This window comes from Phalacrocorax carbo, chromosome 2, assembly GCF_963921805.1.
Source record: "Phalacrocorax carbo chromosome 2, bPhaCar2.1, whole genome shotgun sequence".
Classification (NCBI taxonomy): Eukaryota; Metazoa; Chordata; class Aves; order Suliformes; family Phalacrocoracidae; genus Phalacrocorax; species Phalacrocorax carbo.
The window spans coordinates 151,045,569-151,073,163 of record NC_087514.1 but is presented as its reverse complement, the minus strand read 5'-3'; the positions used below and the strand labels follow the sequence as shown (position 1 = coordinate 151,073,163).

Sequence of the window (27,595 nt, the reverse complement as noted above, 5' to 3'; positions counted from 1 at the left end):
TGCTTGCATTTTAATTTGGATTTGCACAGGCAGGCAGCCCTTGCAAGCAGACCCCTGCTGCCTGCGGGGACAGCTCTCCTGCATGAGCCAGGTATCCCTATGCTGAGGTGTTGACCGCGAGGACCTCTCACCTCTCTGAGCCCCCATGCAGCTTTACACAGACACTGCTGGTCTATCAGAGATGCCTGTGCTGCTGGTGGTCCCAGCTACCCCAGGGACTCTCACCTGCACCTGGGCAGAGTGCTGTGCGTCATGCAGCGGGGAGAAAAGCAGCACAGCATGGTATTAGCACCGCCGTCGTAAGTAGGTAGCACGGAAGGGATCTTCGCTCAGGAGGACTTCTAGATTCACAGTTGTCTGCTTATAAGCACTGCAAATCCAAGCTCCAAAGCCTTCACATTCCTAAAACCAATGAGAGCTTTGCCTGAGTAAAGCATTGCCACAAAAATCAGGATCTGCCCTTCTGGCATCTTTTGTCTTGGCTGCTGCCTACACATGCTCAGGAGATATCTCCAGAGCTCAGTTTTTGCTGCGTTTGGCTGCTAGCTGCTAGCTTTCCAGTCTAAGATCATATGTGATTTGGCTTCAGGACACATCACATGTAGTTGTACGTCAGAAATGGTAGTTTGCCAATTGTAGGTATAATTAACAGACCAGAAAAAAAACCCCAAACAATAGCTTCAAGTAGCCTTAAGCCAAGTTGTGGGTAGAATATTAAATAGACTAAATTTTTCAGAGTGTATAGAGAGAATTAAATCTGTGGCTGGGGAGTGGCTCCAGACAACCCGAGGGGAGCTTTGAAAGGCTCATTAGCTTGTGATGCTGACATCTAAACTCTGGATTCATTGGGCTGTTTGAGCCCCAGGAGTATTTCCTGAGCTTTCGCAATTTAGACTCAGCATGATAGCTCCTGTACTCCCTTACCTTGAGAAAGAGGGAAGATGTCATTGGCTGATGTGAGGCTCATCAATGGTTCATGACATCCTGTCCTGCCCTCAGGATTAGTAGGGTAGTTGTGCACATAATATAGTCTCTGGGGATCTGGGAGATTTGGGTTCAGTTACCAGCTTTGCTATGGATTCTGTGGAGTCTGGCTTCTCTTGTCTGCAAAGTGGTAATAAATAACAATCCCTTTTTTCTGCATTGTGTCATTGTATGTAATGAGTTCAAAGAAAAAAGAAATTCCTCTGGCAAAAGGGGCTGTCAGATCTTGATGCCGCTTAGGACTAAGAAGAATAATATAATTCAACAGGCACTATGGAGAACTCAGTATCAATCAGGCAAGGAAAAACAGCATGGGACTCAGGGTAGGACATGGACAGAATGGAAAAAAACATTTAATAATAATAATTTATGGGCATACAAAGTCATAGAAACATAGAAAAATAGAGTGGAAGGTACCCTAGAAGTCCCTTATCCCTTTCTGGTTCTCCAAAAGTTTAGCCATTCCCTATGGATACTTGTCTAGCCTGCTCTCAAAGATGTCCACCCCCACCATCAACATCATATTTCCTTGCCTTGCTTATGAAAATGGTAAGACACAGCAGTCAGTGCCTGGCTCAAGTCAAGCCACTTGCCCTTGCCCACAAGGCCTGCAACCCCTCCAATAGACAAAATTCACTTTACTTCCTAAATTTGTTCTTGATGAATCCATGCCAAGTGCTGTTTATTTCCTTGCTATTGATTAAACATTTCTCAGATAATTAAAACTAAGTTGCTGGGCCTACGTTTCCCTGCTCTTCCCCCTTAAAGGGGTACCACATTTGCTCTTTTTTCCAGGCTTACAAGACCTCCCCCACCCTCCAGAACTGCCTGGAAACACCAGCCAGTGGTTCAGTAATTGTTTCAGCCTGTGCCTGATGGACCCTTTGCTAAGGCTTGTTAGACACAGCAATTTTGAAAATACTTAAGTTCTCTTTAACCTCTATGGTAACTACTGAAGGCCAAAGTCTTTCATCTTTTTCACTAATATGGATCACACTGCATACTTGTTGCAGCAAGACTGGTATAAAAATGTACAACAAATTTAAGTCTTTTGCCAACAGCTGCAATCTTGTCGAGCTGTGAAGCAGGGTGCTCCTTGGCCTTTTTCTTTCCACAAGAGTATCTATCAAATGGCTTCCTCTTCCTCTAGATGTCTCTTGATGTGTAGCTACTAATTGACGTGTGTCATGATCTTTTTTGTTTTGTCCTCAGGAAGGACCTATGTGTCCAACAGCTTATGCATTTTGTCAGCCCTCTCAGTGTGTCTAATAACAATGCTAGTTCTCTGTACAAACTCACCATCACTTGCAAAGCCGTGCTCCCTTTTGAGATGTTCCTGTTTTGCTCTTGCCTCTCTCTTGCCTTAGCTTTGCATCTCTCTTTCACACTTTATGCTTAATTCACACAACACAGTTTCCACTTTATTTATGTTTCCCTCTAGCACCCAAAGCCACTGTTTTAGCCAAGCTAGAGATTACCCTAATTGGGATGTTTGTCCTTCTGCCCTTACTACTACTTCTTTCAGGAAATGCCAGCTCTCCTTGGCTTCTTCTCTTTCTTCCCTTCCCTGGAACCTGTCAAGCAGTCTTTTTCTCCATTTATTTATCCTCACATATACAGTCCTTGTTGACATACTGTCAGAGAAGTTCTGTGCATGTCCTGGGGGCACACTTTTTCATTACTATTCCCATAAATTAAAAACCAAAACCAAACACACAATTAAAAAATGTAAATCTTTTGCTTGTCTTCATTAGGGATTCCATATAGGCTGAGGAAATTTTCAGCCTGAGTCTTAGGGATGAACAAATAAAAGAAAAATTAAATATTAATTCAACAAATAATAGAATGTAGCTTTTCAAACCTTCTGGCAAAGCTTAATAAATCTCAGTTACTTAGACACATGTTTATCATATAACTATTTGTAGGAACATGGTATATATCAAAAAAGCAAAATTTGCTTGCATTCCTGTAGAGACATATTGCAAGGTGTGAAAGAATGTCCTAGTCAATAGCTGTCCCTTACTTTCAAAGGCTAAAATATGTTCTTATATAAATAAAAGAACAAGCCAGTAAGTGAAGGCTATTTCAGTGGAGCCAAGTAACAGCTAGTCCTGGAGTCAGATTTTTCATTGCAGAGAGCACTTTACAACTTTGAAGTTTCTTTCATTCCAAAATGAGTATTGCAAATGAATTCTAGTTGTGAAAAAATACAAGATGGCTAAAACATCTTGTACTAAAAAAAATGAAGACTTACTGAAATAAGCTTTAGTGAAGAGATTATAGTTTATAATACGAAGAAAAACAATGATCGTATCCAAATAGAAAAATGTTCTATGTTATTAAAATTATATTTCCTTTTTTTTTCTTCAGTTGTGGGTTTGTTGGGTTTTTTTTTTGATTGAAGGCCAAAAGTATCCTCAGGAGAGCTAACTGTAGTCGGCACTTTGCATGAAAAATCTTTCCATTGGAAGACCTCCAGCCAGGTCTCCATGTCAGTCCTGTAGAACATGTAATTGATTTTTCCATCTAGTTCTAGTCTATCACATGTATTTAAATATGTATTATGCTGCCTATTTAATGTGGGTGACATATTTTATTAATTTTAAAGGATAATTCCTTGTTTCCAGTTTTCTTAGTGGAATTTTGCAGTTACTGTTCACAACGTGAGGCCCAGATTTTGATGCTCTTATTCTTGCTCTTGCACTGTGGCATGACTTACCCGATGCTTGTAACTACCAGTCTCTTGGGGTGGCAGCATGCACAGCTGTCTGGACTATGAGAAGACAAGGTGTTCATGCCTCAAGGTGCTGCACGGTGGCCAGTGTGTGTGCTCCAGCCTCCAGGCCATCTTGGTGACTGCCCACAAAAGGCAGTAAGATCTGGCTGTGAATCTATCATGGTTTAATCCCAGCCAGCAACTAAACATCACACGGCTGCTTGCTTACTCCCCCCCCCCGGTGGGATAGGGGGAGACATCCACCTAAAAGGTGTCTGTGTTCCTCCTACTCTCAGTGGCAATCTGGTCAATACATCAAAGGAGTTGGAGAGCCTTTGGTGATTACAGGCAGGCATCTAGTCAAAATGACTCTCTACTCCACTGGTGTATTGGCTAGATCACTAAGGACCATAACGGGGCTTAGCTGCCCAGATCACCTGTGGGTACAAGTGTCTTGATCCATGAGCTGAATCCCAACCCTAGTTTCTTTATAAAGTGGTCAGACTGAGGAATCACAGATCTGTTGTTCTGCTGCAACCTTCCACTTGCACACAATGAAAAGGCCCAAACCCTTCTGAGAGTCTAAAAAGGAGTAAAAACCTCCTCTTTTTTCAGTTCCTTTATTGGATGTGTTAACCAGGATCAGCTGTAGAGCCACTCTAGCATGCTGGTTTGCCCTGATAGTTCCCCCAAAGATACAAATGGAAACTGAGGCCTTAAGAGCTAAAGCTGGTTCAAGGTAAGTTTCAGGGAAGTCCCAAACTTTCAATGGCATATTAAAGTTGGCATTTCCAGTCTTTGAAGGTACAAGGATTGTTACTCTCTCCTCATATCATTTCATCATTTCATATAGAAAGTAACAGTACAGCACACAGGGGAACCTAGGCTGCTGCATGATTAAAAGTATCATCGACTTTTAAAGAGAGGACACAGCAGCATTTGTAGAGCAGGAACTGCAAGAGGACTGTACAGTGTATTTCTTAATTCTTGTTCTCACTGGTTTAACTTTCTTTCACCTTGCCCAGCAGTGCAATTACTGTACTGTGTACCAGCAGCGGGAGGAAGATGGCAGCATCAAAATACCAAAATTCATATACGTACAAGTTACTCACCAGGGATTTTCCACTGGCTTCTGAGTTTTTAAATGGCTCTGGCTTAGCACCGTTTTGATATTTCTCAAATCTAAAGGTGGACACAGGAAAATTGCTGAATGATCTGCAATATTTGTTAGAAAATTTGCAAGGTTACATAGCCAGCAGCAAGCAAGACAAGGGAAATATTTCCTTCCACTGAAGTTGTTGAATGCACGTGTGGACAGTTTGTCCCAGCAGCTTGAGAGTTCTTAGAGAAAAATCAGTGACAGTTGTATGACTCTTGGCTACAAAGACTCTCATTACACATCTGTGTGGACCAGCTCCAGGTCTGATCTGGAAAGCTGAGTGGCCATCCCCTCAGCATGTTTCACATCACATGCCTATCCTACTTTTGACAGCTGCAGAATAAACTTAGTGGTTCATGGAGGAGAGCACATGAGTATTCCCTTGGATAATAGTTTGGTGCCAGTTAGAGGTTAATGCTCCCGTATTTTTTTAACTAATAGATACCTCCACAAAGGAAATCTTAAAGAAAATGCTCCTTCTTTCATTTGGCTACTCAGCAATTGTGGGAAAAAGGGATCCCAGGACACCACAGCAAGCTGTCTGCATGGCAGTTAACTGAATGTTTGGTTATCTGAACAAGCCATTTTCATGACTAACTAAATGCCATTTAATATGAAATTTACAACTATCTCAGCTGCTCATTTATCAACTGCATCATAACTATTCTCAGCTGTAACGATGAATGAGAGACAAATTGTTTATCACTGACAGAAAGAATGATGGTAGTGCACCTAAAATCTGATGACAGCCTGCCTACTGCCTGAAAGAGAAATGGAGAAGTAAGGAAGCAGACGACTTTATTGCACATACAACTTGTTGAAGAATTCCCAAACAAATGACAGGAAAATGTTCTTGCATGGCACTGCCACAGACCTTGCTGTGGAAAACTCATTTCTAAGACATTATTAGCAGCAGGAACTACAGAAATGAACCAAGACCTATAATGGTGACCCAAGACTTGGGATGCATACAGGATGGTGAAAGAAAGTCAAGTTATGTTATGACATCTGGGGTAAATCTTTAAGTGACTATCAGGCTATTAAGAAGGTTAGCACTTTTCAGGAGTGTTGGCATCTGAAGCTGGTAGGATATCAAAAGCTTATGTAAGAAGGACTTATCTGAAAAAATCCTGCCTCACTGAAAAGCACCTGCATTTCAAGAGGAAACCAATGTCCCCGATTAAAAGATAGGTAAGGAACAACTCAATCTGTTGATACCCACAGATACCTGCAATGCATTGACTGCCTTTGGTATGTACAGGAAAAGCACTGAATAATCAACTCACTGTCTGAAACATACATGACAGTAAACTTTGTCATTTACTGTATCAGAAACATGATTCCACAGATACTTCATTCTACTGAGATACTGGTTTTAATGGGATTGTTCTGGAAGTGTATAAAGAGTCAGCATCTACTGAACCTCCCAGCAAGAGCTTTGTTTGTTCTCAGCCATGTCCATATCATCCTCACATGGAAATGCTGAAGACTTAAGATGATGCAATCCACTGTATACTTTTGACTCCATGTGTAACCTCTAAGTACAACACCAGTCAGCCAGGGTCTTCAAGCCATTCATCAGAAAGGAATGTGCTCATCAGCTTCTTGCTGTCAATGCAAAAAAAAAAAAAAAAAAAAAAAAGACCACTTACTTTTGTAAACAGGAACTTAGAAGGCTATACCCCCGTGTCAACTGGTGCACAAAGAAGATTGGTAGGAAAATGCACTTCAGTTACTGAAGAAGAGCCAGATGACCCTTCTGATACTGTGCATGTACCAGCCACAGTCTTCATCATGGAAGGAAACTGAGAAATGGGTACATGGTGATGGAACAAACCTGATGTTCCCAAATGTGGCGATTCTAAATGGACTTGGAAGCAACAGTAAATAGTACATTTTTTAATGCTGCTATACTGTAAGAGATAAAATAATCAACAGATTTCTTTCTCTGTAGAGGCTTCCTTCTTTACTCTTGTGCCAATTTTTGCTTATCCTGATTTTCCAGACATACTTGGTTTTTACTTTGTTCAGCTAATCTGTGGCCTATATTATTATCCAAGGTCTGTAAAGTGACATCTTTAGGCATATTTCTGGGATTCACTTTTTCGAAGAAAGAATGATAAATTTTCCTGGTTTAGACAAGGAAAGGTTTAGAAGGGAAAATAAAGCACAGCATCTATTCTGTATAAGAAAAAGGATCCCTCTGCAAGTCATGTTTGCACATTCTGTACACTTTTGTGAAGCAACTTTGCCATCTCAGTAAAACCCAAGAAAGGTGCTTTGCTAACAAGAAGTACCAGCCAGCATCTTCTTGCACTAAAGCAGCCCTCCATCGTGCAGAGGGGACAAGAAAAAGGTGTCCATCTTTTTAACCAATTCAGCACTGTCTATGTAACATTATCTCTATTCAGTGCTGCCCAATAGAAGCAAAACCGTGGAGTGAAAAGTGTTTGTGCTGAGGGCCATGCCTACACACTAAACCTTTCAAGGGTGTCTTGCTTTGCTCTAGCTGGATGTGGTCCCATGGACTGATCGCCCCTGCACCACTGAGTGCATGGCTGGGGTACATTCCCATTTGTTTGAAAGGGATCCAATTCACATGCTTCAAAACTCCTCTGTGATCCCAATCAAAGCAAGGTACATGGAGACATCTGCTTCAAAAGCCCCATCCTGATCTGCACTAAGTTGCTAACAGAGACACAGCCAGCTCGGGGGTCTTCTACCATCTGTTCATCTGGCAAGGCAAAGACACTCAGGAAGCTGAAGGGGACAGTGAATCCCTTCGTTTATAGCCTGTCTGGCAACACTTCTGCCACTTCTCACATTCACAATACTGACATCATAATTTTCCAGCTTTAATGGCGATGGCCTCCAGGTCCATGAAGTCTGGATCTTTTTATCCCTTGAGCCCTAAAAGCCAACTGTGACACCACAGAATACAAATTAAGGTTATTCCATGTTCTACATCCATGTAAAGGCATTTGTCGTGAGGTCTCCTCTTGCAGAAACCAAGGGGTTATCAGCATGGACCCTGAGCGGAGCCAGCTGCCTGCCCCACCAGCACCTTGAGGCCCACGAGTCCCCCTGTGCAGTCAAGCCATGCCAGTTGAGACCAGACAGAGTAAGCACTTAAATGGTGACTGATTAAATAGGGGTTACAGAGTATACGAGGAGACTGCCAAAATGCCTCACGATTAATCAAAATCTTAAAAAAATCAGGGAATGTGAGTACTGCAAAATCTCACTCTGTTTTTCATCTCCCAGGAAGGTAAACAAATGAGCCTGCTCCACACCAGAAGTTAATCAGCTTGGGAGACCCTGGAGTCGACAAACCTCCTAGCCATTCTGAAAGCAGATCCCTGTCTCTTTCCTCGTGACTGTTTTTAACCTAATGCACTCTCTTCCCAACACCTTCTGGAGCATGTCCCCCGGCCTGTCCCCTGTCCCTTTTACTCCTGGCCATGACCCACCACCTCCATGCAGCAGTGGCCCCAGGGGGTCCCCTCTGTAGGCTCCCTAGGAGGTGCAAGGAAAAACCCATTGCACAGGAGCGATAAGAGGCGCGAACACACAATGGCACAGGGATGGGACTCCTTAAAACACACAGCATAGCTCAGGCAGGGAGAGGATCTGTCTGGTTACAGAGGTGAGAGCAGTTGGGCTAGGTCATGTTCATAATTCATGACGATTTACAACAGGTGAAATCCAGCTCTTTTTCTTCAGAGGTTCCTCTGTGTTCCTTCCCTTCTCTCAAGTGAAGAAGCTTGAAATATTTTTCCCTCTGTTGCCTGAAATGCTTCCCAATGCCTCCAAGTGTTCTGGGAACAGGGCAGCTGACTGCTCTGCCATTTATTCCAAGACATTAAGACCAGAGACCCAGAAGCCAGCATGCCTCAAAGACAGGGTATGGGCAGGCAGGAGTTGCCTTTAAATTAGGAACCCAGAAGTTGTAATTTTGGACAGGAAGACAGAGTTGATAATACCAGTTTTATTTGTGGTGGGATTGTCTGAAAACCAGAGAGAACATGATGCTCATGACACTGAGGTCCTTGGCCTGTGTTCTTGTACCCCTGACTGATCCTCATGGTGCTTCAGGAGGCCTGCACTGTGCTAAGCAGTTTGCTAATGCCTATTAACTACTCCATTTTACGTACACCTGACTTGCAATTTGCTGAATGTGTGTGTTTGCTTTTTCCCTGCCCAGCACTGTCATGAGATGCTGGAAGCATTTGAAAAAGCAGCATGGACACCAGCCATCATCCGGGGCCAAGGGCTTGCTGGGTCTGTTTCTGCCCGCAGCTGGCTGAAACACCCCATGCTGGAGCATGGGAAGACATCGAAAAATCTCTGGCACATATGGGCTATGCTTTCTGCTTACACAGACTGGATAAGTAATACCGAGACAGAATAAAGCATTTTTATTTTAATAATTTAAGTTTACGTGCCAATCCTTTGAAACTTGAAATAAACACTGGGGGGAGGTAATTTTCTGCATGGCAATACACATGTTGGAAAAACTTTGGGCTTGTGAGTAAATGGCATATGCTTATCTGCAAGACCACAAACATTGGCATGCGCCTCCAAGATGTGGCTCTGTATGGGCCCAGAGCTGTAAGGGGCAGAGCTGAGTTGCTTTGGCATCACAGGCATTTCTGTCTTTTTTTTGTTTGTTTTCGTCTCCTGTGTGCTCGGTTTCCTGTGGCACCTTCTCAGTCACAGCTTCTGTGACTGCTTGGGGTGCATCTTCTCCACACAGAAAAATTAAATTAAATTAAAATATATTCTTTGCTGAAGTTTTGTTAATCTGCAGAGGGAGCCAGACAGGAAATTTGTACATTGGTCCTCACTGACACTGCAAATAATATAAACTCCATATTTCCTCCACATCTGGCTGGAAGCTTGGCCCCTTCAACACAATGAAGGGAAATGTAATTTTCTGTTTGTTGTATTGTTGGAGGTTCTCGTTTTTACAGCTGCTATTTGACTCCCCCTACTTTTTATAAAAGGCTCTTGTTTCTCCTCATATGCAGGTTACCTCCCAAAAAATAAACTTTTGGAGTATTTGCTGCACAGTCCCCGGCTCTCGCACCCATGCTCGCAGTAGGCGTTGCACCTGGAAAGAGCAGAAGAGCCACCAGCCATGGGGTGCACCTCACTCTCCAGCCCTCCTCCCCCACTTCCCAGCACAGCCACCCCCGAGGGACTCCTCCAAAAGATGATTGAAAACAATAACACTGGTAATAGCTGATCTGGATGCGCCTCAAATATTTGCCCCATGATACAAATGCCTGTGGTTATCCCATGAACCATCCTCCAGACAAATGTTTTGAATTATCTGTTTCCAGGAACAAGCTCTCGGGAATGGCCCAGAGCAGCTTTCCCAAACATGTCAGCTACCTCAAGCCAGGCAGGTAGGTCTGCCACACAGGTAAAACCCTGCCCTCGTACCCTGGCCAAGCTGCCTGCACGCCCGCCTTTCCGCAGGGACGCAGGCAGGACAGAGCAGGTAGCGAGGGCAGGGGCATGGCGCGCTGGGGCGATACGCAGGGCAGGCGCCGGCTCCGCGCAGGCTGCTGCTAGGCACCGAGCAGAGGCAGGACCCTGTGGGCTGCAGTCCCAGGTGCCGTGCCAGGGTGCCAGAGCCAGGCAGCAGTGCAGTCTCTGATGGCAGCCCATGAGACGGTCACCTAACAGGTCCTGACATTCTCCCAGGTCCATTCCCATGTTCTCCTTGGAATGTGACAGCATCTCGTTATCAAACCTCTCCCTATGGGAAACTTCCCACACAGAGGAGTTTGACCCGGCTCTCATAATTAATCACACCTAGGCTCCAGTCTGCAGGCTGTTAACAGCAGCCCAAATTAACAAAGTCCTTAGTGCTGTATGGTAATAACCTTGGTTAGTAAAACTGGGGGAAGTGCATACTCACAATAAGGCTGCTACGTATACACAAACGCAAGATTAATAAACCATTGTCAAGCCTGGGCTAAGTCAATGATGTGGAACTGATTGGAAGCCAGGGCAGCAGGCAGGTAATCATTAATCTGTATTGACTTTAAAGACCAGATGTTACCTGAAACCTCTGCAGATGCATGGGGTGCCTGGAAGGGCACTGCAGCCTCTGTTACCTTAAAACCCTGCAGGCAGAGCAGGAAGAGCTGCATTCTTTGTGATTAACCCAGCTTGAACTTTGAAATCTGAATCCCTAATATTTGCAAGAAAAATGCAACAAAGACAAAGGATTGGGGTTTGAAAGGTCCTTTGGTTCTACAGCATGGGACGAGCTTCCTACAGGGCTTGGGGCAAGTCCCCTCACCTCCTGGGACCCCAGTTTCCCATGTTCAGAGTACAGCTCTTTGCCAAACATATGTCCTTTACATGTCTTATTTCCAGGGGGAATTAGTACTAAAGTTTTAGAGGGGAAAAACAAGAAGGCAAAACTATGAAATACCAAATCCTAAAACTAAAAGTCTAAGACTGTTTTCACTTATTTCAAGTGTAAGTAGCAAACGTTTCCAATTCAAAAGAAGTCTTTGCATAAATACCTGGGTAGTACTTTGTTACCCAGACCATACTCACAATTATTTTACAGAAGGCACCATGTTTCCAGGAATCACGGCTTCACAGCTGTAAATTTCATATGTGGAGAAAGAAAGTCTAATATTCTGAGGGCTTTAACAGAGTCATTTTCCCCAGGATTGGCTGGCCAGTAAAATAATCCCCTCTCCCTTCCTTATCCCAGAGCAATCATCAGGGTCTCCAGAGGACAGTGAGGGCTGCAGTGCCCTGGGTGATGTCATGACCCAAACGTGCAGCATGCCCGCTCTGCAGGCAGGCGTGGGGAAAGCCCCAGCTCTGGCTCCCACAGACCGACCCCACCAGCACCCGTTGCTTACACAAGTCGCAGCCAGAGCAGATTACTTATTTTACCCTTGTGGAAGTGCTTTAACTTAAGAATAAAATATTTTTTTACCCTCTGCCCTGCTGCTCAGCGTAACTCCAGTGTTAGTTTCCATAACTATAACAAATCTCCTAAGCAAACAGGTTTTAAGCTCTGCTTCCAAACCAGGCTGGATAAGGAGCAAGCAAGCTCAGTTAGGTGCAGTGGCCAGTTCATTGCACCTTCCTCTGCCTCTGCTCCCCGCTGACCCTTGAGAGACAGGGCTTAGTCCTTCCACTTTACAGCTTACCCTGAACTGAGTAAATAGGATAATTGTCTCCTCACTTGCATGGATATTTTAACTGCTTGGAGCCAGGACAAAGTCTCTGCAATATTTAAAGCTGTGGGATTTGAGTCAATCACTTCCCTCGAGAAGGGCAAATGTAGCCCTGCTGTGGCTGCACAGGGTGTTCCTAACTGTGCCACCCATGTGACAGACAGGGCTGAAGAAGCTGATTTTGCAAGGTGGCAATGGCTGGTCAGACTCTTTCCAAGGTGGGGGCAAGCCTCCCCACCATCTCTCCAAAGAGTGCAGCCCTGTCAGCAAGCAGGGCCGTGAGGAGGGCAGGGAGGGGAGGGAGGTGATGGAAGCTTCCCAGGGGAGGGTTATTACAGAGACTGAACAGGCTCTGGTACATTCAAGCACAAGTAAATGTAGCAATGTCAGGCCCAAGTGCCCTGGTTTGTTTCATGACAGCACCTTCGCAAGCATCTCAAACATTTGTTTTCCTTTGTGCAGCCTCACATGCCACCACCCAGCATCAACAAATACAAGCTCCTTACTTTTTAAGCATAGCCTTATGAGGAAATATTGTTACAATGAGCTGCAGCTCAAGCCTGGCATGAAGATAAAAATGAACACAGGAATAGCAGGCAAGCGAGAGCGTGTGCAGAATAGAAGTTGCAAGGGGAAGCAAGGCCAAGAACAATTGCAATGGCTCCCAGGAGCCCTGCTGGGAAAATAGGCCTTCAGATACTGAGAAATTCAGACTTCTTAGGAAGAACTTGCTGTGGGGTTAGTAAGAGCTGTTTTATGACTCTCAGGACTGAGATGGCCATCAAAAATGAGCAATTTTTTTCTGAGGTGCAGTGAACTGTGTTGCTGCTGCAGCATCACCTTCAACAAAAGGCTCTGCTGTGCAGCAAGAGAGTCTGTCCTGTGGGCAGGAGCCTTGCAGAGCTTGCATGAAACATGGGGCCAGTAACTCTGAGCCCTTGGATATGCATCTGCTCTGCTTGACATCTGAACAGTCCTGACTCCAGAGAACATGTGCTTAGCATGCTCCAGAGTTCACATCTTTTGAAAGACATCCCAAACCACTAATGGTTTTGCACATCCTGGCCTCATGTCTCAGCCTTCTCAGCAGACCCTAGTGCCAAGGACAGCAAGGCTGGCTGACAGGAGCAGGTGAGGGGGACTTCATGTAATCCCAAAGCAAGGGATTTCATTGAGTTTAAGGGCAGAATATCACCAAACAGCCTGCAGATTAGGCACATAGCTAGCAAAGTTTTGCTTAGTTATTTGACACTCGAGCTCATAGGCATGAATTAGACAAAAGCACGCGAATCCTCAGGGAACTTGTGCTACTAACTGCCACCAGCAAAGAGCAAGATTCACCCCACTAACAGAGACATCCAATTCCCTGGCCAAAATCTCCTGGCAGGGGAGCCAAGCAATGTCATCACGATGTGGGAAAAAAAGAGCTTCAATGTAGCCCCAGATTAGACCCCAGGTATGTGGACAGGGAAGACATCAAAGCAAGGGAATTCTCTGCTCATTTCACATCCTGTCTTGTTGAGACTTAGGAGGTTTTTCCTACCCCTGTGTCATGCTGTGCCTCCCTCCCAACATCCCTCTTGACGCACAGAGAAGGAAGTTGCATTCCACAGATCCTACCAGGGCTGTGTTGGAGAGCGAGAACTCCTTCCCTATTTCTCTTTGATGGACCTCCAGGAGACCCTGGTAGGTCCAAGATTTCCTTAAGCCCCTATTTTGCTCCAGCCTGACATGAGCTCCTGCTAAGGCCCTGGGAGCTGCTGCTGGAGTGATGACCTCAGCACTTGCCTGAGCCACCACTTGCCAAGCCCACGCAGCCCACCCTCGGGCTGTCATCAGTATTTATCTCCACTTCCATTTGCAAAGAGTGAGTGGTTTGAAGGAAGGGGAAGTTGAACCACCCACACCGGTCAGTAGGACCGTCCATCACCCATGTGGGTCACAGTGTCATACCTGCACAGGAGCAGGGGGGTTGTCCTGGGCCCACCAACAGGCACTCTCCTGGAGACCTCCCCATGCCCCAGGCCTCTTGTGGTTGCAGACTTGGCAGCTGGCACAAGCTGCCCCCCCGATCTTTCCCTAAATGTTATGTTTTTCAGGGTGTTGATTTTAGCTGTTGTATTTGGCAGGTTTCCTTCATTGCCTTTAGCAGCAACGACTTACTGATAGAAAGGAAAATTTGAGGACATTAGCGGCTTATTCCAGCTCCCCTACTTTGTCTCCTACACGCACACATGACACCCCCTTACTCCCATGCCCAGAAATGGGGCCAGGTGGTAAGGACTGGTGCTCAGGGCAGAATATATCTGTATCTTCCTCCTTGCAGAATATTTACACCATCAGGCTTTCTCTCTGTGCTTTTGGTTTTTTTTTTATAATGTTCACCAACTTCTTGGTAGGATGATATGTGGGGTAGACCAAGAGGTTCAGATTTCCCTGTTGGAAGACACATACAGGGTTTTTGTCCTTCTTAACACTGCAGGCTGGCATTTCAAAAGTAATGCCAAAAAGTAGCTACCGTCTCATCAGAGTTCAGATCCTATGTGCTGCCTGTCTGTAAGGACCTCAACGGATACAACAGTTGCTCCCTGCCAATTTCTGATGAACTTGATCTTATTTCTACAGCTACTTTTGAATGTTTCAGCCACATAAATACATAGTCAGAAGAAAGAGGAAATGGGAGCTGGAGGGTGGTGTGAAAAGGAGAGAGAAGATTCTTCTTCCTAGAACAGCTCTTTGATCTGTGAATATTGGTTGTTACCCCAGCATTAGGATTTGGGCTGAAGGTTTATAGCACAGACATGTAAAAACCCTCCCCTACTCTGAGAAAACATGCATAAGTGGAAATAAATACATAAATATTCAACTGACACATCACATGCTTACCAAGGCCACCCAGTGAGTTGGCTTACATTCTAGACCATCCTTCTATATTTGTGTATGACTTTCACCATGGGGTGCTTGGCTCCAAGGGGGACCATGACCTACCACTGCTATGCTGATGGTGGAGCAAGGCTTCTTGCACTTCATGTGCTGAGCTTGCTGCACTCATCTCACCAAATCCCCAGAAACAGCTGGGACGCTCCTCAGGGTGGCATACATAGGGGAGGAAAGTTCTTTGGCAGGGCTGATTTCTGAACACAGTTGATTGGCTTCATCTTACTCAACACTAGCTGTTGGAAAGTAACAGCCAAGCAGCTAGTCCTTCCTATTTCCATTCCCACTAGAGCAAGTGAAGAAAAAAGAGGAAGAAGAATAATTTACCTTGGGTCTTCATGACCTGGGGCCACCTGGGAGGTGAGATGAATCCCACCCTGAGAAGATTTGCAGGTTTTGGTCCCGTTTGCTGAGAGCAGAAGTGCAGAGCTAGCCCTTGCCTCTCCATTTGTTCTACAGACCTTAGCTTGTCTTTTGGGAGCTCCCAATGTAGCCAAACCCAATGTCATCTCCTGGGTTTTACTCTGAAAATGGGGCGCTGTACACAAGGGCTAGTTATTCCTAATTCCTGGTGGTTCAAGACCAGCTGGTGTGGTTTTACAGGAGCAGGGGGCTGAGTCTCCTCCCAGGACCACTGCCTGCTGTGCACCGTGCATGCTCTGGAGTTCAGCCACAGAGACATCCAGCTCCCCTGTTTACGCTGCAGCTGCTTCCCAAACACCATTTGAGGATCCAGGCGAGACGAGCACTTCTTGTACTGCATGCAATATATACAAGTTACAGGATAATTTCTGCCTCCAGAAACTCGCAGTCTAAATTAAGACAAGACTGCAGTGAGAGATGTCATGAGAACTGCCAACAGGGAGAAAGGAGGATGGAAAATAGGAACCTTGCTACAGTCTCATCCTTCTTTTAGCACACTGCTTTTTTGTTTAAAGCAAACTTTCCTGTTTTCTGGAATGATCTCCCAGCATATCCCACTTCTTTCCTGTTTATCTCTGCAATATCTGGTGCTTACATTGCATCTCTAGATATGTAATGTATCAGCTTCACATATGGTATTAATAAGCAGAGGGTATCTGCACAGAATGGTCACAAGGAGCATCTGACTGATTGCATTACAGAAGGACACCTGGAACTGGGGTTGTTTTCCTAGATGAACATAGACAAGACATATCCGAGACCATTTTTTTCTCCATTCCTTCTCATCACATACGTATTTTCAGGACTCAAAGTCTGGACAAGCAGAACATTGTGATGTCAAACAAGGGAAGATGTAAATCTCCTTAAGTTATTTTTAATGAAAAAAAATATTGAGTTATTCTGAGTGCCATAGTTTCTGGGTGGCTGGCTTTAACTTTAGCAATCCATACTTAAAGGGAAATTTTACGGTCTTAATATATTCCAGATGCTCTCCTAGTCCCAGATGAAAGCTCTGTCATTGTTTAATGTTAATATTTTTGTCAGTAGTAGAATTTTCTTGTAATGCCCCATCTTATTTGTAGTCACTATTAGTCATGAAAGAAACTTCCTCTACAAGTAATCCCTGGGTCACTCCTTCCATGTCCTGTCTCACTCTAATTAAAAACCATTAACTGCTTGTTGTGTCCAAGACTTGGCTATATAATACATGTATACAATGACTTTTTACCTGATTAAAACCATTTGCTTCTAGCAATTAGGCTAAAAAAATAAAGTTATACTCCACAGTAACAATAGTTGGCTTTATAACAGCTCTCTGGTGGAACGAAAACAAGAGCTTTGCTTTGAAAATAAACCTCCATGAACTTGGATCGACAACAAGGGACATGAAGGTTTACTGCAAAAACAAGAAATGTATTTCACGCTGTTAAACTTTGATCGGATGTTAGTTTCTCACAAGGAGGATAGTGGCAATTTTGATCCTTTATAGTGACCAATGGTTTGATTACAGAGGGAAGGGAATTTGGGGCAACACAATAGAGCAGACTATCAAAGCACGAGTCGTCTGGATGGATCTCTAAGGACCTTCCTTATTCAGTGAAGAGCAGCTAGAGTGAAAAACAAAGTCACTACATGATGGGCTCCATATGATATTCGGTTAGTATGCAAGTTGGTATCTGCTATGTTATTTCTTTTTCACCACTGTCCCTGAAGATGATTAACTTGGATTTTGAAAAATCAAGTCTCATTGCTCCTTCTCCTGCCTGACTACCTTCCTCATAGGGCTCTGGAGCTGCTGACAGCAGCTGAGAGGAACTATGGGGACACACACATTCCCAATGCTGTGGCCAGCTCTTGGGCCAGTTCCTCAGCGCCAGCAGCAGGGTTCTGCTCGTTGGAAAAAAGAGTCTTCTCTGGCTAGACCAGTGATAGGGATTAACTTTAGTGCATCCTGAGGTGCTGCATGGGGACTTGATGAGGGTGAAGCATGTCTTTTAGTCCTGGGTTGTATTATCAATGTGAACATCTAGGCTATGAGCCACACCAATAGTGATCTCTCTGACACATGATGTCAGGCCTGTGGAGGCCTAATTAACACACTATTCTGTGCTATTTTTGACAAAGCCAAGTGATGCTGAACCTCACCAAGAAGAAGCCATGGCCTTCTGAAAGGGCTTATCTGTGCATCCTGCTGTGGCCACCAGAAGCTGAGGGTCTCCTAAGAAGGAGATAGCTACTGGAGTCCTGCACCTCTATGTACTAACCTGTTCATTCCATGATTAGTGCCTTTAAGTCTTGAATAGACTGTTTTGCTCAGTGATAGACAAATTTTATTGCAGAAGGATTCCTACTCCAAAACCCTAAAACTAGAAGAATATCTAGGGCACCTATTAAGTATTGGGGAGTATGGGCTCTGTGTTGAACTCCATACACAGAAATCCCACTGTGAACAGGAGCTGTAACTTGCTAATTTAGAGCTGCCTCTGGAATATACTATGTGAACTGCAGCTAGAATGTACACCTGTAAGAAAATTGGGATGTGGACCTCTTATTTAAAGCCATGGATGAAGTTTCCCATGAAAGGTACCAGACGAGGCGGGGGGTTTGTGTGAGGATGACACACAACAGTGGGTTAAGGAAATGCTGTCTACACAAGTGTGACTTGTTTGAAGGGGTCTAATTGGACTGGAACTCCCATATTTGCTCTGCCTTCTGTGTCTCATCTTCTAGTTTTGGTGCTGGGACACCCACGCTACTGCGAAGCGCCAGGGATATGGCTAGAAACGTAACAAGATTTACTCCAAAGTCTTTGTTTATACCATCTGGATGAATTTGAGCAAGTGTAGATTCCTAAAGGGATGTGAAGGCATGTAATAAATGCCCAAGGCCTCTGATCTTTGGGTGCCTCATAGATTCATTAAGGTTGGAAAAGACCTCTAGGATCATCAAGTCCAACTGTCAAACCAACACTACCATGTCTCCTAAACCATGCCCTGAAGTGCCACCTCTACATGTTTTTTGAACGCCTCCAGGGATGGTGATGCCACCACCTCACCAGGCAGCCTGTTCCAATGCCTGACCACTCTTTCAGTGAAGAAATTTTTCCTAATATCCAGTCTAAACCTCCCTTGATGCAGCTTCAGGCTCATCTTCTTGTGCCGTCTGTTGGAACCTCAGTATGTAATCAAAGTTTTTTTAAACTTTTCAAATGTTTCCCTTTAATTTTACAAACATGCTTAGATCTTAGAGCTTAGAGCAAGCTAAAAAACTATTAGGGAGACAATTATTATACAGATGCAGCATTCAGATTATAGCAATATTGGGGTAAAGGTTTGTCAGGTTTCTTCTGTCCTGTAGCTGCAGCTGTAATTGTCTTCTGGCCATCTCTATGAAGTGGCCAGCAGAAAAATGCTCCCTGTTCAGCTGAGCTTTTCACTGTGTGAAGCTATTCCCAAGAACATAATGGAGTCATGACCAAAGAAAGGAAGAGGGGGATATTCTGCAGCTATAAAGGGTGTAATGACCCTTCACATCATAGAGGCTTGAAGAGGTCACAGCTCATCTGAATGTCACTGAGACCCTAATGTACTGTTCCTGAATTTTCTCCTGAATTTTCTTTTGTACAGCAGTACTCCTTAACAAACTTAATTTCTTTCTATGACCTTTCTATGACAAGGTCACCTACCTAGTTGACCAAGGGAAGTCAGCTGATGCAGTCTTTTTGGATTTCAGTAAAGTTTTCAATTCTGTCTCTCACAGTATCCTCCTGGACAAAATGTCCAGCACACAGCTGGATAAAGACATAATGCAATAGGTGAGCAATTGGCTGATGGGTCGGGCTCAAAGGGTCATAGTAAATGGGGTTACATTGGGCTGGTGACCAGTCGCTAGTGGGGTTCTGCAGGGATCCGTCTTAGGGCCAGTACTCTTTAATGTCTTCATAAATTACTTGGATGCAGGACTGGAAGGAATGCTAATTAAGTTTGCTGATGACACAAAATTGGGAGGAGCTGTTGACATTCTTGAGTGAGAACCTGCAGTGAGATCTGGACAGTCTGAAGAGCTGAGCAATCACCAACTGTATGAAGTTTAACAAGGGCAAGTGCTGGATTTTACACCTGGGGCACAGCAACCCTAGATGTACACACAGACTGGGGAATGAGAGTCTGGAGAGCAGCTCTGTGGAGAGGGACCTGGGGGTTCTGGTCAACAGCAAGCTGAACACGAGCCAACAGTGTGCCCTGGCAGCCAAGAGGGCCAACCGTGCCCTGGGGTGCATCAAGCACTGCATTGCAGCCGAGTGAGGGAGGGGATTGTCCCGCTCTGCTCTGCGCTTCTGTGGCCTCACCTTGAGTGCTGTGTGCAGTTGTGGGCACCACAGTGCATTAAGGATATAAAGCTACTACAGAGGAGGGCAACGAAGTTGGTGAAGGGTTTAGAAGAGAAGCTGTATGAGTTGTGGCTAAAATCACTTGGTTTATTCAGCCTGGAGAAGAGGAGGCTGAGGGGAGACCTCATCGTGGTCTGCAGCTTCCTCACAAGGGGAGGAAGAGGGACAGGCGCTGATCTCTTCTCTCTGGTGACCAACAACAGGACCTGAGGGAACAGCTGGAAGATGTGCCAGGGGAGGTTTAGGATGGATATTAGGAAAAGGTTCTTCCCTCAGAGGGTGGTGGAGCACTGGAACAGGCTCCCCAGGGAGGCAGTCACTGTACCAAGCCTGACGCTATTCAAGAAGCACTTGGACAATGCCCTCAGAGACATGGTGTAATTCTGGGGTTGTCCTATGCAGGGGCAGGAGTTGGACTCAATGATCCTTGTGGGTCCTTCCAACTCAGGACGTTCTGTGATTCTATGATTCTACTGTGCGCTGCTAGTAATACCAGTGAACCACATCTAATTATGGGTAGTACAACTATATCTGCTGATGTTAGTGAATTCCAGATGTGAGTGAATTCCAGAAAGACTTTAATTGGAAGGGAATAGACCCCAGTAAGTGGACCTTGCCTCATATATACTCTTCTTTCACTTTGGCACCATTACCATCATCCAGGTGTTGTTATTGTGTGTGAGCACAAAATCTCCTGCAATGCCTGCACTGAGAGATGGGTGGTGACTGACAACACAAAACAGACACAGCAGCAACTTCTGAAGCAGCCTCTGCTGTTTCCTGATGTTTGTGGTTAAGATGGTCATTGGAAAACCTCATCTCTGGCTACATGGAAATTCCACATCAGTGTTTCCTACTGACTTAAAATCCAGCAGACTACTGAGCCATCCTCTGACACTGAACAGATGACACCCCCACTGGATATTATATATTGCACTGTCTTTGAACCCTTTATGGCTTGAGTTGCTCTCATATTTTTGAAGAGAGGAACCTTCTAGCTAGTTGAAACCTGTTATGATACTCTTCCGTTTCTTTGTTACTTTCTACAAGCCGCGTATCTGTAAGCCATAGGCTAAGTGGCTGATAACCACTGGTACTTACTTGGCACTGCAGCTGGCATGCATTGCAATTTGCAATGTATTAGGGGTGAGCCACAGGAAATATCAGACTTTACTGGATGCAGGTCAACTAATTGGCTGAATTACACATGGTCTGCTGGTCAGCATCATCTTATGGCACATTCACGGACCATTACTCAGCAATTCCATATAGCAGCTTTCTCTTGCTCTTCCACTTTCTTTTCATTCTGTTGTGGTTTTTGTTTGTTTGTTTGTTTGGGTTTTTTTCCCTTTAGTTGCTCATAGGATCCCTTTTCCTGAACTGTGGTCTTAATTTCCTCTTATCCTCTTATGATTCCCTCTTCCTGAATTTTGTTCTCTCAAACAAACTTCCTAGTACAATTCTCCTTAAACACACTGCTTAGTAATTAACTTTCAATATTTTGTCAACATTTTTCCATGAAAATGGTTGAATTGCTTAATGATATTTTGTTTGCTGAAATAAAAATGTAAAGTCAGATATTTGAAAGCTAATATATACATGGAATGATATTGCTTTTCATCTTTTCTGTCTTGCCATTATGATTTTAAAATAAAAATTAAACACCAGATGAAAGTTTGCTGACAATTTTTGGTCTCTGCTCTTTCTACATGTTGTGTAAAACATGACAGTTCACTAACAGCTCCTCAAGAGCCTCTCCTCTAATACCTATAATAAGCCAAATGACAATTATTACTACTCAATTATCCATACAAAATGTTTTCTTCACTCATTTTCAGCAATGCAAAGTTCTTTTGCCTATCTTTGAGGGCATGTCTCTTGACACATCAAGGATGTTACCACAGCAGTCACTGTCGTGACAACAATTTACACGAGAGGTAACTTGAGTAACCCAAAGTGTTTAGACCCAGCCTTGGGTCATGCCGGCTCTCTTTCCTCTGCACTGCCTGCATGACTTGCTTCATAGCTCCAAGTACTCGGTCCATACTGCTAGCTTTTAGCTTTTGCCTTTGCTGTCTTGGGAAACCAAAATACCACCGTGTTTCACATAGTGACAAGACAACATCCTGCACAGAGGATTCATTGAATCTTTGCAAAAAAACCTGTCATCAAGTGCACAATGGATTTGCTATTCACATACCCAACCAGAAATATTCTCCCACGCATGCCATTTTCCCACCTGGTTTCGTTCTCTAAAAACAAAGGTCTGCAATATTTTTGTGTTTTAACTGGCAAAGCCTCAAGCCCCAGTGATTCTTATTTCAGGTGTGAAAAATGTGGTGAAAAATGTGATGAAAAATGGAGACCCCTGTTTTGTTTTTGCTTTGCTTTGCAATTAAAATCTGTTCAAATTCAGGGATCTTCTCCCTGTTGAACTCTAACAGAGAAAATACCACTTAAACACCAGTTGACTGGAGCCACCCTGTGAAGTCCAGTCAACTCCCCCTTCCCCTCTCATGCCCCATGAATGAAATAGATGTTCTCTGTAAATATCAGGTGTCCACCTGCATGGATAATCATGAGCTGATCTGCCAACAGGCGATCTTAATGGAGTGGATAACTGCTGAGCACTCACTGGGGGCTTTTCCCCCAGAGCAGGCACTGACCTCGGTCTCTGTCCTTTCTGCAGCCCCCAGGTCTTTCAGGACAGGGAGGAAGAGCCTCTCTGAGACCCTCATCCTGCTCCAACCTGGCTGAATGGGCACACAGGCTGGAAAGGCGCTGGCTGGAGGAGAGGAAGGGAGTCTGACAAGCAGAGTACAGCCACTTGATCCCCGTTTCCTTTGGAAAGCAGGCTCGCCAAAAAGTCTACAGGCCTTCTTTTTCAAGAGGGATTTCTTTCTGTAACTGCTAGAAGCCTAAAGAAAAACTTCAGCTCTCTTGGACTCCTCTTCACAGTTTGGGCATATATTCAAGTCTTATTATAAGTGATGGGCTGAACCAGGACCGTAGGTCTCCAGTGTGGTTTGGTGCTGCTCTGCCAGGAAAGCAGCTGTGAAGGTGTTTGCTGTTGTTGGAGCAACGGGCTCCCTCTCCGTGGGTACAGCAGCGCGTCAGTACCCTGGGGTGGGTCTGTGCCCAGGTCCCAGCCTAGCATCCTACTCATGGAGACTGCGAGAAAGGCTGCTGCTTCTTCAGAAAACCAAAGGCTGTTGCCACAAATGCCAAGGTAATGCATACTGCTTGCAACAGCCCCTGCCAGAGGAGCCAGGCAGAAGGGACCATGCTGTACTTTTTCTTCAAAATTCTTTTTATTTGTGTGTGTGCGAGAAAGAGACAGAAATTTGCTGTTATTATTAACCCTGCTCAACTTTTAGTTGTAAAGGGTGGGTATGACCCTTGCAGCTCAAAATCACAGACCATACAACATTGTACATAAACAAGGCTGTGGGACAGAGCTAGAGACATGGAGAAGCAGTGACACTGCTGAAGGGGTGAGCAGGGACCCCTGGTGGGCTCAGAGCCAACACTGCCTAAGGCAGCTGCATGGATTTCACATCCAGGCGGCTTGAGCAGGGCTGGGGTGGGCACCCCATCCGTCCAGCTCAGACAACTAACAGCCTTCAGGAGTGATCACTCTAGGTGGGCTCTGCAGAGCTTCTCTCCTTTTTTGCTTGCCGCAGAGGATACATTTTGTTTCTTTGCCAACTACAAACAAGAAGTGGAGTTTCAACACATGCTCTGTGGTGAAACGAAACCAATCACCCTGAGTTCGCGGCATATAGTACACTCTCCCTCCCAAAGTGGAATGCAGCTTTGGAAGGGTAACACCTTATCATAAAACAAGCTATTGTTGCCTGTGTTTGAGCGCAAGCAGATTAATGATGAATCAACTTTTTATGAATGCCTCTTTTCATCCCTTCCTTATTCCTCACCTGTGTCTTGCTTTTCAGACAGATGGTGCAACCTCCTTTGCAACTTCAGTTCCCATTGCTCGTTTCTCGTCTTGCCGCTGGGGAGCACTCCCAGGTAGGGCAGCTCATAAATAAATCTTTCTGTACAATTGCTCAGTGACATGTGCAGCGTATAAACAATCCAGCAATGTCGAATAAGAAGCTATTTAAAGCTGGTGACCCTTAAGCATGAACTGAATACACTGAATAAAGACAGCTGGGTTAGAGGTTTTGCTACTTTTGTAAAACATGCTTTAAATTAAAATAAATACATTAAATGTGAACTTAGATGTGATCCGAAACAAAACCCATGTAGAGTAGAAGCATGAATTCCCAGATACACAAGACTAGCAGTCAGCTGCATAAAGGGGGTAAGCAATTGTCATTTCAAGATTGAAATGTGTAATGTAATGAAATTAGATGCATTACAGAAGATCCTGCTTCAGTCTTACTCTGTTTCAATTCATTGTTCTGAAACAGTATTTCAAGGTTTCTTTTTCTGAAATTAAAGACAAGTGTAATTTACAACATGTTTCCACGAACAGCATATGCAGTTCCTCAGGACTTGCATTGTTAGGATTGTGTTAAAAAAAGCCTGTATACTGCAGAGTAAGGATTTTTTTACAGTATGGAGCCCTATTAAAAGACAAACATTTCTTCCCTCCTGAGGGTCATGGGAACTGTTTCCCATAGAGTTCTGCCCAGCAGTTTCTAGTTAAATGGCAGTCATTTTATTAAAATGCCTGTTTTCTGTCAAGGAAACTCAGCACATCTTTAACTGTCAGAAAAGGCTATACAAACATGTGCTATAGCAGAACACAGAATCCATATACATTTGCAAATAACATGTTCTGACTTCACTGATAAAGACAAGTTTATCAAGTCCTGGCGTTACCACTGTCATCATTAAGAAGCCTTGCACTTGGCCACAGCTGACCACAAAGAAGTACTGCAGGAATAGTAATATCTTTACCCTCACCTTAAGGTTATGCTGTGCTACATGCCTTTGCATTTGTTATTACTGTCTTTATTTTGAATAGTGCCTGTTGGAGCAGGAAGATATGGGGTATCTTTTCTTAATTGCAAAAACCAGTCAAGCCAAGAGCCTGGAGTCAGACCTTGTGGGGTCCCTTCCCACGCCAGTAGTAAGTAATTTCTTCATCCTGGCAAGCCACTCAGCTACTCTGTTCTTCCTACACTGAAACCTACACACTCCATCACCACATCTGAGCACGTCTCCATCCCGAGGTCCCTGCTGGGATTAGCTTCTCACGTGCTTGCTTTCTTTTACTCTCTTTTCCAGTGTATACAATGATTTGAATTTTCTAACAACACACATATGTTATTATACATTTAAGAGAAGGTAACATCAAAGAAACAGAGTTTATACTGAGGTCAGTAGGTGATGAGGTATTTCCTGGGGAAGTTCACTCTACGGTCTTAGAGCTGCTAAATATTGTTGTTCTGAGGAGTTAAATCTTTGGTAACCTTAGGAGTTTGTGTAGGTTTATGTTAGATGTGGTGTTCTTCAGCCAATATTTAGAGTGCAGTATGAGTTATTTGGCTGGGATTTGTATGGCAACCCAGTGACAGGAGAGCAGAATGCAGACTGTAAATTTATGGTACACAAAAGTTTCTAAAGTCCCCACTTGAAAAAGCAGTGTTCTGCGGTACAGCACAGGTGCCCTTCGATACGCGCTACCCCCACCTGGGTTCTGCTGAACCCACCTTCAGCAGCTTTTGCTGTCAGGCCAAAGATCGTTCCCCTTTGAGTTCAATTGAATAAAGCCCAAATACCAGTTAAGATGCTAACTTAGTATAAATATTTACTGCTGTTACTGGATTGAGAGACAACTACTAAGTTTGGAGCTATGGATAGCTGGAACTGGAAAAAGATGTCCCGTGACTGCTGAGAGGTCCAAGAAGTGGCAGAAGAGAAGGCAGGAAAGATGGGAGAGATCCTGGACTTCAGCAGAGGCCTGGAGAGAAGGTGCAGCCGGGGAGTCACTTGGTTTGTACAGACTTCAAGAGGCAGGACCCGATCAGGAGGCACAGGCAGAGGAAGGGAGGTCAGGCTCAAAGCATGGACAAAATCATGGAGAAAAGGGAGCAGGAGTAGGTAGAAGCAAAACTGATGCGATACTGAAGCACAGAGCACTGAAGCATCATCTTATAGATGGCCAGGTTCCAGGAACTGCCTTTAATATAGGATGAAGCCATTTGTGAGGAGGGGCATGCATGGATATATAGCCTGAGGTAGAGTGAGAGCATTTTAGCACCACAGCAGGGGAGCACTTTTGTAATCCTTCAAGAAATTCCATATAAAAGAGCTATATACTTCCTTTCTTCTTATGGCAAACAATAAGAGAGCTGTCCAATATGTGTATGCTTCTACGTGGCACTCTTTGAGGGGCACACAAGGAAATCAGAAAACAGAATAGTCAGATGGAGCTGCCTGGTTAGAGAACAAAACAAAGGAGCCCTAATAATAACATGGGGAAAATGCAAAAGGAAGCAGAAAGCCAGAAGGAGTTGGAGGACACATCCAAACTGGGATGCAGAGAGCTTGGAGAGCATGCCAGGCAGGGCACGGGAAGCTGCCATATAGCATAACGAGTGGGACTTGTCACTAGTATGTCTGGGATATTTCCATTAAGTTAATTTCTTCTAGGGGGGACTAAGGAACTGCCGCTCTGGATCACGCTCGCAGTCCAGCACCTTCTGTGGAAGAACAGCCAGAAGCCATGGCCAGGGAGGAACGAAACCTGAAGCTGACATTAAGGAAAAGATGTCGCAAGGAAAGGTTTCCCCAAGAGTGAGGTGATAGGATCTGCCCTGCGGCCTCAAAATTTAGATCCTTGCCATTGCTCTTTCTGTTTCATTTTGTTTAATGCTAGAATGTAAGTGGTTATTACTGGTTTTAAAACCAATATTTAATCCTCATATTTGAAAACCTCTTAGAATAATACTGCATTCCCACTAATTACTGCACCAAATAAAATCTATTCCAAAGTATAGAAACTATCAAGCATATGTATTGTTATTTCTTCAGTGTCAGGAATTCCCTGGGTTTCCATCTCAAAGTTGCATTGTTCTAGCTGAAGAAGTTATTTCAGGATTAGTTGTAAGACATATCTGAGATAATCGCTGATTGAGACATAACACAGCCCTGTTTCTACAGACATTCCTGCTGACCTTACATGTCATGCTTTCTTTTTATTATTTAACATATTTTCTTTTTCTAGGAAGAGACACATTTTTTACGGACATTATATTTTAATGGAGATGCTTTCCTAATGCTCTGCATGGAGATTCTTCATTCTTGTCATTATCTACGAAGATTTTCATCTGAAGTCATTATTTTTCTTTCATTTGGCAACTACATTTGGGAACGAGCCAAGGGAGGAAGTGACAAATATATCAGCTTAAGATGGGAAACCCTGTGGTTTCAGAGCTGCTCATACCTCATTAGAAGTTGCTTTTCCCTTTGGCTATTTCATTCTGACATCCTTTCACAGAATAAGTTTCTCCATTCACATCATTAAAATATATAATAAAAATATTTATTCATCAAAACCTGACTGGAATAAGCCTAATCTTGCCCATTACATCCTCTACCGTGTTTACACAGCACCCAAGGCAGCAGACCTTAATGGGACACAGGGGCATGAGTGTATATTAAACATAACATAGTAACAACAGCTTTACACAAAGAATGGATCATTTGTCTAATTGCTATCCTGCTTATAAACTATTTTGCCTGGAAGATACTAAGTCAATCACAAGTGCCACCTTGTATGTGTATGTTCCTAATCT

General features: G+C 44.1%; 1 long non-coding RNA gene across 1 annotated transcript; it reads left to right on the top strand.

Annotated features, from left to right (window-relative positions):
* The first annotated feature begins 23,782 nt into the window (after window positions 1-23,782).
* LOC135311757 (uncharacterized) lies at window positions 23,783-27,001 on the top strand. The gene is made up of 3 exons (XR_010371341.1): window positions 23,783-23,855; window positions 24,820-24,924; window positions 26,451-27,001. It is a non-coding gene; the product is annotated as an uncharacterized LOC135311757 (long non-coding RNA).
* The last annotated feature ends 594 nt before the right edge of the window (window positions 27,002-27,595 follow it).